General features: G+C 45.0%; 1 protein-coding gene across 1 annotated transcript in view; it reads right to left on the bottom strand.

Annotated features, from left to right (window-relative positions):
* Positions 1 to 18,705, bottom strand: part of ANAPC16 (anaphase promoting complex subunit 16) — a 166,614-nt gene that overhangs the window by 1,343 nt on the left and 146,566 nt on the right. The window lies entirely within an intron of this gene.

The following is an 18,705-nucleotide window of genomic DNA, read 5'->3' as shown; positions in this document are numbered from 1 at the left end:
CTTAAACATGCAATTCTAAAGTATACACATCATTTAAATATTAAGAACCCAAACTGGCTGTGCCAAGCCTAGTGAAGCACTTTTAAACCTAGCCTGGGGTATCCCAACCTCGGTACAGGGTCTGCAAGCTGTGCATGGGGTGTTGGCATAAAAAAACAGAAGAAGTCCGGCTTAAAGATCTACCCTCACTATTCTGTAAAGACAAAACATTTTTTGCACTGGCCGAGAGCGACTCCGATAGCAGCCAGATGTATATCCTGTCACCTAATCCCATCCAAGTATATGTTGTGCGTGTTTATGTATGCGGCCAGTGTAGAATATGCACGGTTTGTATAAGCAAAGTAGAGGGATGGAGGCCTGTTGAGGCCAATGGCTATTTTAACATTTTTTTGCGATAAAAAAATTACCTGGGATTCCCGGCCTTATGGAATTATTCAAGCATGTGAGTAAATGACAAATCAGCTGGAGAATTCTAGGTAGTACATCTCTAGTACTACCAAGAGCACCACCTCATTGTCGGAAGTTCTTTCCTCCTACTGGGGGAAAGAAAAACTTCAGTCTTTTCGACACGTGTTGTGAGCAGAGGGAGAATCACGAAGGAAAAATTGGTTTGAGGTAGTAGTACCCTTTCTTGGCGTCACCTCTACTTCATCTGTTGCCCCTGTATCCATCCTGGGCCAAAGATATTGTTGGCTGGGCTTCCAAGTAGCTTTGTTACTGGTGGTAGCCATGCACTTGGAGGTCAGATGTGTTTTTCTGCCACCTTTACCTGAAATTTACGAAAGGCAGACCATGGGGCAGGTGTCTACTACATGGTGTCCAGCACTTTGGTAGTTTGCACGTTTTCCTTGATCTTTAAAGCATGCTATGAACCTGCAGGCCGAAAAAATGGTCCTTGTAAGTGGGCACATGCAATAGAAGTTCCTGAACATCTGGGTGAAAGCCAGAAAATATCAGCAAATCGTGGGACCGAAGAGGATATTAGTGGTAATCACCCTGCAGGTACTGACCACATTATTCAACAAACATCCAATGTGTTAGAAATGTAGCTTTGCCTCTACTACTAGTTCCTGGATGGCCTCAGGGTGGCGTTTGCTCAGCTTCCTCATTTCCTCCTAAAGGTGTTGGTTGTACAGGAGAACAAGCAGACAGTTAGCAATCTTTCACTGGAGGTGAAGAGTCTATGTTCGCCTGAAAAGGGACTTATTTTCTCATCATGTGAACGACAAGCAAGTCAGGTGACTGTCCAAGGACCTCTGCAGCAGTCTTAAATTTCTTTTCACCCTGGGGAGGGTTTGCTGCATCCTTCATTGAGTTCTTTAAGTTTTCCGGGATAGTCTTGAGAAATCTCCAGAAGTACAGGTACTTTCTGGATCTCTGTTTTGAAAACTTGTAGAAGCGATACTCCTGCATCATGTGCATTTTACAGATGTGGTGCTGTACCCTCCACAATCACCACATGGCAGTGTTATTCGGTGGTGACATTTTTATTGGGGTATGGGTCCAGGTCCGGATCACCTTGGAAGTCAACGTTACCCTCCCAGGGGTAACCTCCCACTGCAGGTGCTAAAGGTTCATAGTAGGGTTTCTGGGGCAGAAAGCCCCTTCCTAGTCGGAGTAGTGTGGACTGACTGAGGCAAGGAGTTGAGACTGTGGCTGCTGAAGAGTGCATGGGTATGGCAGTGGAGAGGGTGGTGTAGGAACCCTGGGTGCAGCAGGAAGTGGTGGTGTATCTGTGGCCCAATCATTAATGGTCTTTGGAGGAGGAGAAGTATAATTCTTCAAAACCTAGTGTGTGTTTTTGGATAGTGAAAGGTGGTAGGGTTCTGAGGTGCCTCTGTTAAGAAGACCTGGTAAAAATTAACCCAGTGGTAGGGTGGACGAAGATTTTTTTCTGTCTTTAGTCCAGCATCTGCAACTTACACCCCTGCTAGTCTCTGAGCTTTGAGCCAAGGGATCTTTCTCTGGCAGTGCCTCTGGGTCAAGAAAGCTGTGCTTTTCTGAGGCTTGGTACCCTACAACATCGGCTTTTGTAGAGGGTTGCTTTAGGTAGGGTGCCATACATTGCTGGAGCCAGACTCTGGGATCGAAGCTAGACTCCCTCAGCAGCAGTTCTCTTCGTCAGTGTGAGAACACTTTCAAGCTAGACACATTAGGGGATGACCCTTGAGGGTTTGAGGAGGAATAGGGGCCCTAGGAATGGTCTTGGACATTTCATTTCATTTCATCAGCTTTTATTCTATTATAAAATTGTATAATCATAAAAAGTACAGTTTTATAAAGAACATGAATTAGTACAATAAAAAGAAGTCATTTACATATGAACACATTGATGTTAAGAGACGATTTTGCAACGAGTTGTTTTTACTGATTTTAAAAAAGTCACTATCAATTTTGCTTCATGCGGGTTTTTCGGTGATTGAAGATAAACAAGTGCTGGATATGTGTGTCTGAGTCCACTTAAACGGAGGAGGGGCAGAATCCATTTTTTCCTTGCCGGTCTATAGTATTTACAAAACAAGATGATGTGCACCGTTGATTGTTTAGAAACCCCGTCACAGGGGCAACATGTCAAATTTCGAGACCAGTTATTCAGTTCAGGAAATGAGACCATGCGGAAGAAAAGGTCGAACCGTAGTCTTGTCAACAGAAATTTTTCATAGTTCGAAAGAAAGAAAGACAAGTAGGGCTGTATCAATTTCTCTATCTGCAATATGCGGATTTTTTCATTTTGTGTTTTAACAATCTCGGCTTGATTGCGAAGTTCTCTTAAGTGGCCCATACATAGTTCTTTCAACTGTTTCTTTGAGATATCTTCTATTGAAGGTGGTTCTAGAAAATATTGTTCACGATCTAGGTCTTGGAGGAATTTGTGGACGTAGTTGAGCCACTGTATTTTTTTCCAGTGTGCTAGGCCAAGGCATTCAGAAATGAGGGAACGTGTTATGTGACTTTCGGGGTTACACCATATGCGGTGCCAGAGTATGAGGGGCTGGCATCGTATGGTGTCTGTCACGTATTCCATGCCCAGCTCCCGATGTGAAGCCAAAATCGGGGAGCTTTGGGGAAGAGCTAAGATATATTTAATGAAGGCGTTCTCCGTAACCTGGAGTTGGTCGATGCATCCGTGGCCCCAAATGCCTGCTCCATATGTGGCCACACTGTGGCATTTTGCATAATATATCGTTAGCAGTTCCGCTGGGGCTGGTTTACCTAGTTTCCTAGAGAAAGCACTTAGTGCTGATACTGCTCGGCGAAAGTTGAGGTTTCTGGCTTCGATTGCCTTGTGCCAGGTCATTGTGTCTTCCACTAGTATGCCCAGATAGGGGTATACCGATGTTCTTTCCAGTCTGTTTTTATTAATGAATATGGATTTTGAGACTCCCCGTTTTGGTCCGATGGTCATTGTGAAAGTTTTTTTGATGTTTACTTTTAGACCCAGGGAGTCCATGAATGACACGTATTTGTCCAACTGTCGCTGGAGTTGATTAGATGTTCGGGCCAGGATGACCGAGTCGTCGGCATACAGGAGGATGGGTATCGGGCGGCGTGCTATCTGTGGGAGATCCTGGCTCCCTTCCAGCATAGCCTGTTCGAGCCCGTTGGTGTATAGATTGAACAGGAAGGGAGCCAGTACACACCCTTGCCTTACTCCTCGTGATATTTTGAAGGGGCGTGATAGTTCGCCACCGATGCCATAGCGAACTCGGCCTTCCGCGTTGGAATATAGTTCCCTAAGAAAAGCTAGTATGGGTGGATCCACTCCGAGGTTTGCCATGATCTGCCATAGCTTTGCGTGCTGAACGCAGTCGAATGCCGCGCTCAGGTCTACATAGACCAAATAGATGTTGCCTCCTTTCGCGTGTGCATATTTTCCGGCCAGGAGGATCAGGTTTAGGGCCTGTTCCACCGTCCCGAGCCCCTTCTGGAAACCATATTGCAGGTCTGTGATGGTATTGTTCTCTTGGGCCCAAGATTGTAATCGGTCCAGGAGTAGTCGACCTGCAATCTTGCCCGTGGAATCCAGAAGGGAGATCGGTCGGTAGCACGCGGGGTCGTTGCGGTCCCCTTTCTTGAATATTGGCAAAAGGGTAGATGTTGACCATGATGGAAGGAGTCCGATTTCAGTGACTGCAGTCATTACCCGAGTGATTATTAGTGACCAATAATCACTATTATATAAAAACAAGTCCATAGGTACCCCGTCTGGGCCGGGAGCCTTGCCGGTTTTTGAGGCTTTAATGGCCTTTCTGACCTCGCTAAGGGTGAAGCGTAGGTTAATGGGGTGAAAGTTGTTCTTTGCTTGTTCCTGGTCTTTTGGTTGGGGAGGGTCCGTTGATAAGCCAAAGATTTTCGAGAAATGGTGAACCCAGTCGTTCTCGGTTATTGCCACGTCTAGGTGGAGTGGGTCAGTGATGTTGTCCAGAAAGGGTGATCTTATGGTCTGCCAAAAAGCGGTACTGTCTTTTCTAAGTGCGCTCTCGTGTAATTGACGCCATAGGTCTTGTTTTATCTGTTGCTTACGGTTTTTCCGGGCGTTATTGTACTTTTTCCTCTGGAGTGAAATTTTTTGGGCATCTCTTGGTTTCTGTCGAAGGGCTTCTTTAAGGGAAGTGAGAGCCTTTCGACAATCCGTGTCGAACCATCTCGTCATGGGAAGTTTTGGTTTGTTTGCTGTGTTTTTGAATAGCTCTTCCCTTATTGCTCCTTGGATGTTATTGAAGGAGATGATGATTGATTCGGGGGATGCCTCTGCAGACAGACAGTCCGTTAACCATAAGTGTGTTTTTTCGAGTAACCTTTGTGTTATCTCTTCTGGGTCGATCTTTGACCATTTAATAGCGTAGCCATTCTTCTTCTTTATGGCCAGTGATTGTTGGTCGAGGAGGCTGGCTTTTATTGAAGATGAACCTGTTTTTCCCAAAAGGAGTTCCACACTCTGGGGATAGTGGTCGCTAATTGGACTGGACCCTATTTTGTAGTTTTTTAGTAGACCTTTACAGGTGTTTGAGGCTAGGATATAGTCAATAGTTGTCATGCAGCCTCGCCCATGGAAGGTGGGTAAAAATTCCTGAACCGGGTTAACTAGTTCGTTAACAAAGTCTAGGTCCAAGGTGAAAAGGATTTCGTTCAGCTTATTTCCACCCGGGGTATGTACAAAATGAGGGATGGGGTTTCCAGATTCATTCTGTAGTCCACAGATCCCGTTTTTATGATTTGGACATAATGTTTGATTAAAATCACCTCCCCAAAGATAGTTGAGTGTCGTATTGAGGTTTGCATTTTGTAATGAGGATATATATGCCACCATTTCGTCTAGATGTGAGCAGCATTCCAGGGTACCAGCGTTATTATAATAATTTATGAGTATAAATAGGTTTCTCGTTGATGCTGTCTGGTACGTAATTTGAATGATTTGAAAGATAGGTGTTTCCTTTAGTAATTTCACTGTGAGTGGAATGGTGTTAGAAAAATAAATCATGAGACCACCTTTTGGCCTTCCCATTGTGCTGGGTGATGCTTTGGTAAAGAATGTCTTATAACCCACTAGATGGAGAGGGGTTATACGCCAGGTCTCTTGTAGGCACAGGATTTGTTGGCTCCTTGCTGTGTTCAGCCATAAGGGGCATGTTATTTTTGCAGTTAGGCCTGCGACATTCCAATAGGCAATACCTATGCTCATGGCCTCTTTATCATTCGTGTTAACAGATATTGTCAAGTTGTTGGTATTGACTGCATTAGTTGTGTCTTGCTGGGTGCTTGATCTCTGGCTGGTATCTGCTACTACTAAGGGAGTGTTAGTCGAGAGATTATTTGGGTGTGTCGATGGTATCTCAAGTGTATTGGGAGACTCTGGAAATGCTATATACTGTTTATCGGATGCAGGATGTTGTGTAGTGTCAGCTTTGTAATGACTAGATTTGTCCAGGAATGGTCAGTCGACCATTTCGAGGCAATCAAAACGATTTTGGGTTGGGAAGCCCTGCCATCCTTCATATGCTTGATAGGGTCTGTCCTGCCAATAAGGTATTTGACGTTCTATGTACCTTTCTCTCGGTCCACCCCTGGCTATGTAGTCGTGTGGGTATTCCATCTGATTCCATGGTACCTGGTGCCATGGGTCCTGATTTCGTGAATCTTTGGGATGATGGTGCCATATCCAGGGTGGGGGATTGCGGTGTTGTTTCGCTGGGGGGTAGAAGAAGGAAAGGTGTCGAGCGTCTATTCCCCCTTTTTTATCGAGTTGAGGCCAAGCACAAATATGGTCTACAGTTGAGGGATCTCTACATGTTAGGATGATACAGTCACCTTGTATTGTTTTTTTCGTTTTGCCTATCCAGGCTACCCTTCGGGCTGCAGTGATCCCTCCCGAGAGGTGGGATTCGAGGGGTCTATTAATGCTTAGCCACTGCATGGCCTTGTTTTTAAGTGACCATGCAGTTTCTGGTGTATCATCTGTTAACTCGGGTACTCCTGTTAAAACTATTGTATAGGGAGTAGCTTCCGGGGGCATATGGGCAGGACGTCTAACTGTAGGGTTTTTTTTAGGTGTACTTTTGGGTGTCTTTTGAGGAGGGAGAGGTTTCGATGAATGGAGTTCAGACTTGTTTTCTGGACAGATTCTACTGGAATCTATATTTGCTGCTGAACATGGGGTGCCTACCGTTACTTTATCTACGGTTACTATTTGCTGTGCTGTTTTGGGAGGTGCTTTCTCCTTCTGGGGGTGGGGCGTATTTACAGTAGATTTGGGTATTGTAGTCGTTTGTTTTAGGTTTTTCTGTACTAGAAGTGTTGGGTTCGGGTGAATAGCTGTTTCTGCGTATGAGGTTGATTTTGTTTTTTGGGAGGGTGCGAGGTGTTGCGCTGCCCCTTTATATCTATCCGGGTGTTTGAATCAAGAAGGGTGGCCGAGATTATCGTTAGTTGGGCTTCGAGATTTCTGATACTTAGCTGAATAGGCTTTAGATATTGATATAGTAAGTCTTTGGTTGTGGTAAGAACTTGCGAAGTGATTCTGCAGGTCTTACATTGGTTTGTGGTGTTGTCGTTAGAGATTGAATGTAATATACTATGAGTCGTTAGCGAGTTTGAGTGGGTTGTTGTGTGTTCCTGGCACGATGGACTGTGTGTATCTTCACTGATTGCTGGACGAGTTTTCGGAATTGCTCCTTCTCTCTCGTCGTGCTGAGGCAGATTTTCGATGTGTTGGATATCTTCCCGAGTTTGGCGGCCAGCTAGGTCGGGAGTTGCTTCCAGGTCGTCCGATGTTATGGAGAGGTCCGACTCAGAGTGCGTGACCGACAGGTCAACTACCGATGGAACAGTGTTTGAGTCTGGTGCTGACAGAGTCACAGGGAGGGAGCTGTTTTGAGTGTTAAGGTTGATTGGAGAAGCAGCATTTGCTATGGCGCCTAATGATGAGCGTTTCGCGTTTGCACTCATAAGATCTAACGATACTCTCTTCTCCATTAGAGCAATGCTTTGGTTTATCGTCTCATTAACCCGTGATATGAATAGATCGATAGGGCCTGTTACTTGTGCTACCTCCTGCGCGTGTTTAGATTTAGGTTTGGAGGCACTTCTTGTTTTGGGTGGCATGTTTGTTTGTTGCCGGGTCGTTGTTGAAAGAGAAATGGCCCGGTCCGGTCTCTATCGGGCACTAACGGGCAACAACGGGCCCGCCCTTGGCCCGGGCTTCGCCCCGGGCTACGACCCGCGCGCGTCCCGCGATGCGCGTCTGTGCTCTTGCTTATGATACTAACTGGTGAGAGGGGGCGTGGCACTGGGAGGGGGCGCGGCTCACACGGGAAGAGGCAACAGCTGATGGAGCTGCACGCTGAGCCTCGCAGTCCCGGAGCCACGCCTCGCGCCTCCTCTGCGGCCACGCAGATAGAATTCCTCCTCTGCTCCAAGGGTTGATGCAGGTACACGAACAGCAAGCTACTCCTGTAGCGTCAGGGAACAATGGCAGGCAAGAAACCTCACAGCGAGCGGCACCCGCATAGCGGGGGCCGCGAGAGGTTAAGAGCAGTCTGGTGGGGGCGGGCACTGGGAGGGGGCGCGGCTCACACGGGAAGAGGCAACAGCTGATGGAGCTGCACGCTGAGCCTCGCAGTCCCGGAGCCACGCCTCGCGCCTCCTCTGCGGCCACGCAGATAGAATTCCTCCTCTGCTCCAAGGGTTGATGCAGGTACACGAACAGCAAGCTACTCCTGTAGCGTCAGGGAACAATGGCAGGCAAGAAACCTCACAGCGAAACCTCATTGGACATTTAATCTTAGGACCTAAAGAATCATGTGCCCCCATGTGTGGGGACTGAATTCCTAAAGGCAAGGACTTGGACTCTCTTGCCCTGCTTCTCCTGTGGCCGCGAGGACCTCTTCCTACCTGAAACGGTCAGTTGATTCAGGCATTTCCTGGTCCTGAAAATGTGTTCCCTCCTAATAGGCCCCAAAATCATTTCAGGTACAATCTGAAACCATAATGGATATGGATAGTCACTTTGAGGTCTTGGTACAGCAAAATGTCCTCTGACACGATCTTTACATTGATAAAACATTTATTTCAACATGGCTAACCCCTCCGCCTGCCATGAGACTAACATGGCACATTTACTTTTCCAACTGTAGTGTAGCTATTCTTGCAGTAGAGCCACTGTGTGCGAAGGTGTAAAGAAACACAAGTTGGTCATCGCTAGGTGGCCTGAATTTTGCCTATTTGCGTCACCCTCATAGCAGATGAGTGCTGCTTTTATCAAATCTTGCCGGAACATTCAAAATTACCTCCTAAATGAGGATAGAGGGCTCTAACTTGAAGGTTAAGTTGGTGCAAGAAGCACTGTGAAGTATAATCCTCAAGGTGGCCAAGACAGACTTTGTGAACTCTTAAGCTACACACATAGTAGAAGTCTCTCATGCTTTCTGCTGAAGACGAAAGTGCAGCTAGTCAGGAAAAGGAGAACACTCAAAAGACTTCAATTACTGATGGGAAATGATGCAGGAAGATCTCCTATTCTTGTAAGGAAAGTTTACACAAAATACATTTTCTGTCAGAATGGAGCCATACACTTTAATCCCGGAAACGCTCAAAAGAAACTTACCTCAACGAAGCGCCAAATGCTTCTGACACTGAATTTCTTCTTGTGTTTGTGAGGTGTTGCTTGACCAACAGGTCCTACAACCAATATGGTAGAAGTATCCCTTTTTAAAGCTGTACTTTTCCCCTGCCTTCATTACAAAGCCGGGGAACGATTTGCATAAATCACATTAAAATATGCCATCTTAGCAGTACGCTGTACTGACCAGGCCAGGGTTGCATATGCTTTCTCTTCCAGATTGCCTTGGCATGACATTGCCATTTGAGTGTGTCAGAACTCCTTCTTTCAATCAATGTTACCTAACATACTCCTCAGAGAACAGACTGCTGCATTCCTCCCTATTATCTAGGACCTCTAAGGCTTAGTTCTTGAAGACTTAGATTTTACTAATCCCAGCTGGGCATACTCATAACAAAGATACTGTTAGCACCAGAAAGAACTCCACACGGTAACAGTAGATGGCTAAGTAGGTATGATTCTACAGTTCTACTCGGTAACTTGTTTTCTCTTTCCCAGCCAATGTCATCACATTGTTATACAGACATTTCTCCGCTGAGTTGGATATTACTGCAAGGCTAGCCTTACTCAAGTCTTTGTATCCAGCAAACACCGTTTTAAAAGCCCAATTGGCATGATCCTCCTTACTGGGACCTTAATTGTATTTTGACTCTAAAGACGTGCAAGTCCTTTGAACGTTCAGCTTGTTATGTTGTTAACTTATGCTCTTTAAATAGTCTTTTTCAAGGCCAACATATTGGCCGGGAGTCAATGTGCTTCAAGCTTTTTTTTTCTTGACCATTTATAGGGATTGTTTTGCAGTATAATTTCTAGACTTCACTAGTTACCAGCTGGGGAGACTCTCCACAATTAAGAAGTGAAGTTCAGCACAGTCAGATATTCACCTAATAGATCACCTGGCAACCTTTGTCACAAATGTGGATCAGAAGAAGACAGATCTCAGCTAAAGTTCTGGTTGCTATATGGATAGTCCCTTTTATTACCCAATGATACCGGCGTCATCATTTCAGACCTTCAAACAAGAGTCTTATACTTCAATATCAGTCTCAAAGATATTTAGAAGGCAGATGCGTGTATTAAATTGTATTCCTTCTGTAAGCTTCATTCTGAGAATGAAGCATACTAAGTTTAGACTAGGTTGGGTGCGAATTTGTCAGGGACTTACTGATTAAATTTTCCTTCTGGTTTATCTCTTTCATTTTGGAAAATGTCATATTTATTAGAAATAGGAGAATTTGAACCTGTGATTCACACTGGGACGCAAACTCTTAATGTCCTCGCTTAACTATCACCTATTATCCAATTCCTCTCTTCGAAGGGCATTCTTGTACCACGCAATTTTTGTCAGTGGTGGTGTTTTCCTGGATCACTCCTTTCGCTTTAGTAATTTTATGCTGAAATACAGCCAGTCTAATAGTTATTTCCAAAAGTATTAATTTCATAAATGTGCTGAGAACACCAAAGGGGCTTTGAGATTTTGACCAGGTGCATTGAAAATTCAAAAGACCTTACATCCAATGGATTTGGCAATTCAAGCTCTGAGGAGTAACAGGACTTAATTAAGATAGCTAACTTCCTTTTCTGACATAGTCTACTAAACTGAAAAAACAGCATTTTCACAACAGAAACCAAATGGTGACTCCATTATTTTTTGTGAACACCTTTGGTGCTCATGAAGAGCTGAGCTCGTCATGTGCCACGGCGCTCCGGTGCTCATGACGAGCAGAGCTCGTCATGGTTCGTGGAACGCTCAGGTCGGGGAGACTTCCCCTGCTGTGCTGAGCGTTCCACAGGAGCCAATGCACCTGTGACGAGCTCAGCTCGTCATGAGCACAGGAGCACTGTAGCTCATGACGAGTTGAGCTCGTCACGAGCATGCAGGCGCTGGGGCGCGCCCCCCCAGCACAGCGGGGGAATGACCAATAACCCCCGCAGCGAAGGGGTTAATACTTTTTATTCAATTGCATCAAAAATACAATAACCAGAGTTGTAAGATCCAAGCATTCTGGACCAACTAACATTGCTGTACAAATGCACTGCTAAAGTTGAGAGAGAGGTTTGTAAGATCTTGCCTCTGCCCTTTTCCCTACCCGCAGTACACCAAAGCAACTCTAGCAATTCTGTTATCACTAAATGTTGGTCACCCCAGATTTTTTCCTTGCTCTGCCTTCTTTTGGTGGACCAGTTTTTGTTGGCTTTTAGGACTCTGTGCAGTTTTTTCCTGCTAATCACTGGTAAGGTAAAAAAAAAAACGCTTTTGGTCTCTCACTTAAACATAATCAAATTGGCATACACCTGGATGGTACATTTAATTTACTTTTAAGTCTCTAGTAATTGGTACTACATGTATCCAGAGCCTAGAAGTTAAACACTACTAGTGGGAGCCCGTGCTCATTCGGACAGCCACTAAAATATACAGCAGTCTATAGTGCAGATTTAATCAGCCATTTCGACTTGGCAAAATACAATTTTGCCAGGCCTAAAGCTTCCTTTTTATGTTCTGGCTTGACAGCACAGTTGTCTCCAGACTATAATGTAAGCATCTATAGAAAGTGTAAGAAAGTGTCTATTTTGACATGGTTTGTCCCCACTTTTTGACTGGTGCATGATGTGATTTCGAATTTAAAGAGAACTGGGTCCTTGCCATCCAGGCTCTAAGTGCCAGATTGCTTTCCTAAAACTGTAGAAAGATTGGCACAACTTCAGTAACCCCTGTAAGTCTCTAGTAAATGGTACCCCTGGTACCCAGGGCATTGGTACTGAAGAGGGTCCTCTGGGAAAGCAGCACCAATTGTCCCATACCAGAGACCCCTCACCAAGACCATGCAAATGCCATTGTAGGCTTGTTGTCTTGGTGCAGAGAAAACCAAAGATTTGACATAGGACACAACCCTGTTTGCCATGACCACAGACACTGCATGAGGTATAGGTAAGTCACAACTACTTCTGTCCATATAGCTCTAAGGCAGGGTTTATCAAAGGCCATATGTGGACATATCTGCAAGAGCAGATATGACCCTACAATATCAAGTCCCTTTGTGGATGTTATAAGTACACAGTGAAGCCATAGAGAGTACATGGGCTGGATACTTGTCATTATAGGTTTCCTAGCTCCATGATGGCTTCACTGTATCCTAAGATGTTTGGTACCAAACATCTCGTCTTAATAAATCCTCACGAGGCCAGTATTGGATTTATTAATAAATGCACGCAGGTGATCCCTTAGAGTTTCCCCTGCAAACCTACAAAGCACTGGTGTGGTCTCTGACGAGTCTGAGCAATCTGCCGCCACCAGACTTGTTTCTGACCTTATGGGGTGAGAGCCTGCGCTCTCAGAGGCCTTGAACAAAGCCTGCTCTGGGCAGTGGTGCTTCACACCTCCTCCAGGCTAGAATGGACTACCAGAGTGGGAAGCTTCAAAGGCGATGCCACCTTTAAAATGTGACGCAGGCAGCTCTAGATAGTGGACGATGCTAACCGCCCTCTCCATCTCCACATCTGGTGGTAGGACAGGTGGGAAAATTAGTTAAATTAGGAGGTGGGTCCTCAGTCAGCTAGTACCACGCCTACGGTGGGACAGGTGATGGGGAGCCCACTTTTCATTACTGTCCATCTTGGTTTGTGAGGGTTTTAGACAATAAGGGTCAGGGTAGTGCCCCTTTTCACAGGAAGTGGTGACTTGGAGGATGTAGATACCCTAAAGGTAGGTAACCCATTGGCTACTGACTGCCACCCCTTTTTAACAACTCTAAATGTAGTATTTAGATAGCAACCATGGGCCCTGAACTGAGATTCAACAGACACAGAGAAGAAAAGGACAAAGAAGATTTGCTGACCCGAAGACTAAGCACTGCTTAAGAAAACTGTTAACAAACCCGGCCTGCTGCATTAAGGACTCGACAACCGTTGTGTGCGGTCTCGTCCTGCAATTATGAGGCCTCCAAGAACACCAGAGCTACTCCAGCCTTCTACCAATCTCCAAAGAACTCCCTTGGAGTAGAGGTACTACTCTCCTGCAGGCCGTAACGACCAAACCCGCGAAGTATGGTTTGTCGACTTGCTGCACTCAGCTACTCTGATGCAGCACCCAAACCAAAAGTGATACCTCAGCTCCGGAGGATCAGATCGTTCTCCCCACCAAGTTTGGGGACACCAGGATCGACCGGAACCGTGCCACACCAATTCACGTGGTACCAGGCCCCCTGCAGCATACAGCGAGACCAAGAGTCCATTCCGGACTCCAACTGCCCAGGAAGCAAGCATCCATCGAGGGTCGTTGAGACCCATGAGACCCACATTGTGAATGCCACAGCTGTCCCGGAACCACTTCTCCAAGCTGCCTTATCCTGACCGCGAGGACATCTTGACACGTGCCACCTGGCTGACCTATCTGCTCTACTCCCGGTCTGCCCAGCTGTGCCCCAATTGTCACAGTTGGATTTCTATGTATTTTTCTCTTTTTTCCCCCATTAACTTAAATGGTACGTAATTGCACACAAAAGTAGTTCATTTTACAAACTTTGAAAATTGCTATCTTAAAAAGTACTTACTGCAGAACGAAGTTCTTGGCCTGAAAAATGACATAACAATTGGTGCTATTTTTATTAAATTGATCCCAGATTTATTCTTCAGTGTGCGTCTCATCTGGGTTTCACTTGAATCTCACTTGAATCTCTATACAGTGTACTTTATTTTACTGCACTATATAGAGGGCCAACGTCCTACAGAAAAGACATTAAAGAGTCTTAAGGATCATAATCAAAAGCATATCACCAATAGCGATATATGTATTGGAAGTCTTTTTTGTTAAAAAGTTTTTCATGTAAAATTTGGTTGGGATATATGTTGTACTGCACATCTATGTCTTATTTAAGTATGTTTGTTAAATTGTTTTGAGAACAAGGATGTATTGATATGACACGACATACGTCTTTTTTCAGATTGAAAGAAATAACTAAGAATAAAAAATAGTGATAATAAAAAGGTGAAAATAAATACACTGGTTCAAACTGAAATCAATGCGTTTGCCTATTTAGCAAATACATTCAGCTTTAAAAAAATGCGAGGCACAGGCACATTTCTCTTTAACAAGTTATAATACGGCCCTGCTTGTGCCTCGCCCCCTTGGGCCTAATTCTTCTTTCTACTGTTAGAAAGTTGGCATTTTTTGGCCTAAACCAACCGTGCCTTTATGCTGATGTCCTAGTTCACATATTTACAACAAGGGGTGGTGAGGGACAGAGTCTCTGAATTAAGCAGAAAGCTCTCACCCAGTCAAGAGATCAGGGCTAGATCCAACACCGTTTTTTATCTCACTGCACCATCCCAGTTTCAGAACCTGGCTGTATGCAAATTAGTCTGTTCCTGTCCCAGTGCATGATGGGAACAGGGCAACCCAAACTACAAAAGCCAATTCTTACACTGGGAAGGAAACAAGCTCCCGGGGACCGGTTTCTGGCATTACAGCCGTCTTCGGCCCGGTTTGCTTGAATCCTGATGGTGCAATGAGCAAGGGTCTCACATCTGAGAATACCCTTCCACGCTTAGGGTGGACAAAAATATTTACAACAAGGGGTGGTGAGGGACAGAGTCTCTGAATTAAGCAGAAAGCTCTCACCCAGTCAAGAGATCAGGGCTAGATCCAACGCCGTTTTTTAGCTCACTGCACCATCCCAGTTTCAGAACCTGGTTGTATGCAAATTAGTCTGTTCCTGTCCCAGTGCATGATGGGAACAGGGCAAACCAAACTACAAAAGCCAATTCTTACACTGGGAAGGAAACAAGCTCCCGGGGACCGGTTTCTGGCATTACAGCCGTCTGTCCGACAGGAACAGACTAATTTGCATACAGCCAGGTTCTGAAACTGGGATGGTGCATTGAGCTAAAAAACGGTGTTGGATCTAGCCCTGATCTCTTGACTGGGTGAGAGTTTTCTGCCTAATTCAGAGGCTCTGTCCCTCACCACCCCTTGTTGTAAATATTTTTGTCCACCCTAAGCGTGGAAGGGTATACTCAGACATGAGTCCCTTGCTCATTGCACCATCAGGATTCAAGCAAACCGGGCCGAAGACGGCTGTAATGCCAGAAACCGGTCCCCGGGAGCTTGTTTCCTTCCCAGTGTAAGAATTGGCTTTTGTAGTTTGGTTTGCCCTGTTCCCATCATGCACTGGGACAGGAACAGACTAATTTGCATACAGCCAGGTTCTGAAACTGGGATGGTGCATTGAGCTAAAAAACGGTGTTGGATCTAGCCCTGATCTCTTGACTGGGTGAGAGTTTTCTGCTTAATTCAGAGGCTCGGTCCCTCACCACCCCTTGTTGTAAATATGTCCTAGTTCACATGACTGTGAATGGCTCTCCTGTTGCGAGTTGTGTATTGGTTCCAGACAGAGACAAAAGAGGCCTAGATGTGAGGGGTGACGATCTTCCTGACCGGATGGCTGTAGAGGAATTGTGTGCTGCCTGGTTTACAATTCAAAGGGATCTACCTTCAGTACACACAAAGGAACCTAACACCACGGCTGCCTTCGCCTTTGTCACCCTAGACAGTTTGGAGGCAAACCCAGGGGGAGAATTGACCAGAACCAGTTTTGGGGGTAGTCCGGGAAGTCACAAAAGCATCCGATATAAAAGCTGCAACTTCAAAATCTCATCAGAACACCGCTTGAACTGTGGAAGATTCAGAAGAAAGACTGTCCTGTCTGATTGGATCTGCTTGCCTCGAAACCAGGCTCTCCAGAAGTGACTCCAAGGGTCAGCGGACTGAACTGATTGAGCTACAGGGACACAACAAGCTTTCAGATTCCTCCCTGCAACTGCCCTGATGACCAGCACGAACTGGACATACCTGGACCTGCCTGAGCCCTGCTGCTGGCCTCTGCTGTATTGAGTTCTAATCTCCAATCTGGTGTTGACCGGATATGCTTGGGGGCAGTGAATACACTCATAAAATGACTGAAATAGGCAGGCAGTATAATGGTAGTACACTTAACATCAGGCACGGCACTGGGAAAGGGAGCACGTTGGCATGAAAACCTTCAGAAAGAGAAACTCTGACCTGGGAGACTCTAGCCATAGGCCATGGACCCTATGCTAGTACTAAGAACACATTGGCACTGTGAACAGTCCGACAAAGGGAGTATTGTGAATAAGCACCCACACTGATGGGATGACACAGAAAAAACTGGAATCAGAAACATTGAGACAATGGCGCACGAGGACAGGAAACACACTCACTATGCCAGGGACTATACCGGCATTGAGACATCTGTACTGGGACAGTGGGTACCCTTATGCAGGGAATACATTGCCATTAGTAGAGGGCGAACATCTAAAGAAATACGGATATGAGGCAGAGTTAAACTTACTATAGCCCAAAAAAAACACATTTAAGCTGAACCATACATTACACTGATTTCTGGGGCTGGAAAACCCAGCAGAAACTGGTGAAGGCCTGTAATTGAGGTGCATGGGGCACAACCAAATCTTGCAGTTAAGTGCAACACCACACAGCATCGCGCCTTTGTTACCAGCATGATGCTGACACAGTACTTACTTCTGTCACAATAAACTCGGACATGGATGACACGTGTAGTGGCAGGGAGCTCATGACTGGCACACGAACCCACTCACAGATTCACACATTGCCGCGTAGTGACCGCACTCTCGGACCAGACCCACTCGACCCACGGCCCACCCCACGCTCCAATAAAAGCGATTCCTCTGGGAAAACTTAAAATACGAGAAGGTAGTCTGCATACCGAAGGTGTTAGTTAACACTCCGCAGCTGAACTAAATAAACACAGGGTCGCCAAATGTCCTGCATTTGCTAAAACAGTTCTAGTATTTCGAAGTCTGTTCTGACACTTTGCCCCTCATGAAATGCATCTCCCGGTTGAGGGAGTGGGATTACGGGACATGCGCAGTCAAATTAATGTTTCTCATGCTCACGCTTGAAGAGACCCTTCTCTTTTCACATAGTTAAACGGCAAGGCTGTAAAGGAGACCGCTCTCAAGAATGTATGTGCTGGACCGTTTTATGATCACTGACTCAATGGTTAACAGCTAAGCTAAGACGAATAAAATGTGAGAATGCAATAGCATGTTAAACACATGCTGCAAGCGCCATTTTACATAACTCGAACAAATGCCTTTTTATTCAGAAACACACAGATCTAGTGTCACATTGCTAGCAAAAAGAATTATACTGAGTCTGCGGGAAAACCAAGTGTGACAAGATCACTGATGCAGTAGATCTCCATGGCTCCAGTTCACAACCATAACCATTTATATATTCAGTCAGTCTTCTCTACTGGTTGTTGCAAAAATATGGAAACAGAAAATGGACCACAACATTTAATTTCCCTGGTAGAATTACCCAAGAAGGAATGCCTATGATGAAAGGTGACCGGTACTCCTGTACTTAGGTTTAAAAGTTAAATATGAATAATATATCAGAAGCTATTTGTTACGACAGGCTTCTGTCACAGAGTGCTGTTATTTTAGTCATACGGTCATAGGCACTGCTAAATTGCAGTCTTAGGTCTAGGCCTTCAGAATATCTATGCAGCCAATCACAAAACTCACACAGGATAGGTAGACTCTCATACTCACTAAAGTCCATTAGGAAAAGAGAGAGCTTGCAGAACCGCTGGACACCAAGCACGAAAGATCTGAGGAACTCTACGTTATGCAAAAACGCTTAATAAAAGACTTTTCTAGAGGCTTATTTGGAGCGTCCCTCCGATTCACTCTTCATCGATGGAAGAGTTAAATTATTACTTACTGTGATAGCAATTCGATGAGGAGCAGCGGAAAACGGGCTCCACCCAGGTTATTACTGATTAGGCCACATATACGTATATTAAGGGCCTCGTGTTCATGTGGTATAATGTGACAAATTGAGTGAATTGCATTTAAAGCAATACAGAATTACACATGCAATGTAGTCTCAACATTTATATATGTGTGTACACTAATGCTTTCCTTGCAGTAACAATGAATTGCAGTTTCCATTTGTATCCATATGTGTTTGATAAAATTAGCTAAACTTCATGTATTCAAATATTTACTTAAGGGTATCCTGCATTTACTATGTAATGGAATATGTATTCATCAGAATTGCATTTTATACTCCTAATGTGATTGCCTATGTATCTGTATTACGCAGTTACAACAAGTATTGGAGTTTCAACTTTGCTAACTTGACCAAAAGCCTTAAGCGTTTGGGTTTTGCAATGTTTAACCTTCTAAGTGAATGTTTTTCTTTCAGTGTAGTTTTTTTCTTCCATCTGCAGGTGCCTCATACGATGATTCAATGAACGGAGAAAGGCTCATTCTGTGAAAAGATAGGAAAAGTCTGTAGGGAGTCGACAGCAATCAAAATTACCCGCTCGAAGTGAGGACTACAGTCCCTGCGGAATGAACATGTGAATGAAATAAAAGAGTTACAAGAGTGTCTGCCAAGAGAGCACTGTTTGAAGGTGGTCCCTAACTGGATCTTTGATACTGATTTAGAGAGGTCTCTTGTGGGTATAACTAGGCAATGCTCTTTGGCTATGAGTAGAGATTCCTTTCAGACCAGGAGA

This window comes from Lissotriton vulgaris, chromosome 5 (assembly GCF_964263255.1).
Source record: "Lissotriton vulgaris chromosome 5, aLisVul1.2, whole genome shotgun sequence".
In the NCBI taxonomy this organism is placed as follows: Eukaryota; Metazoa; Chordata; class Amphibia; order Caudata; family Salamandridae; genus Lissotriton; species Lissotriton vulgaris.
The sequence above is the reverse complement of the archived record's forward strand: the minus strand, read 5'-3'. Positions and strand labels throughout refer to the sequence as shown.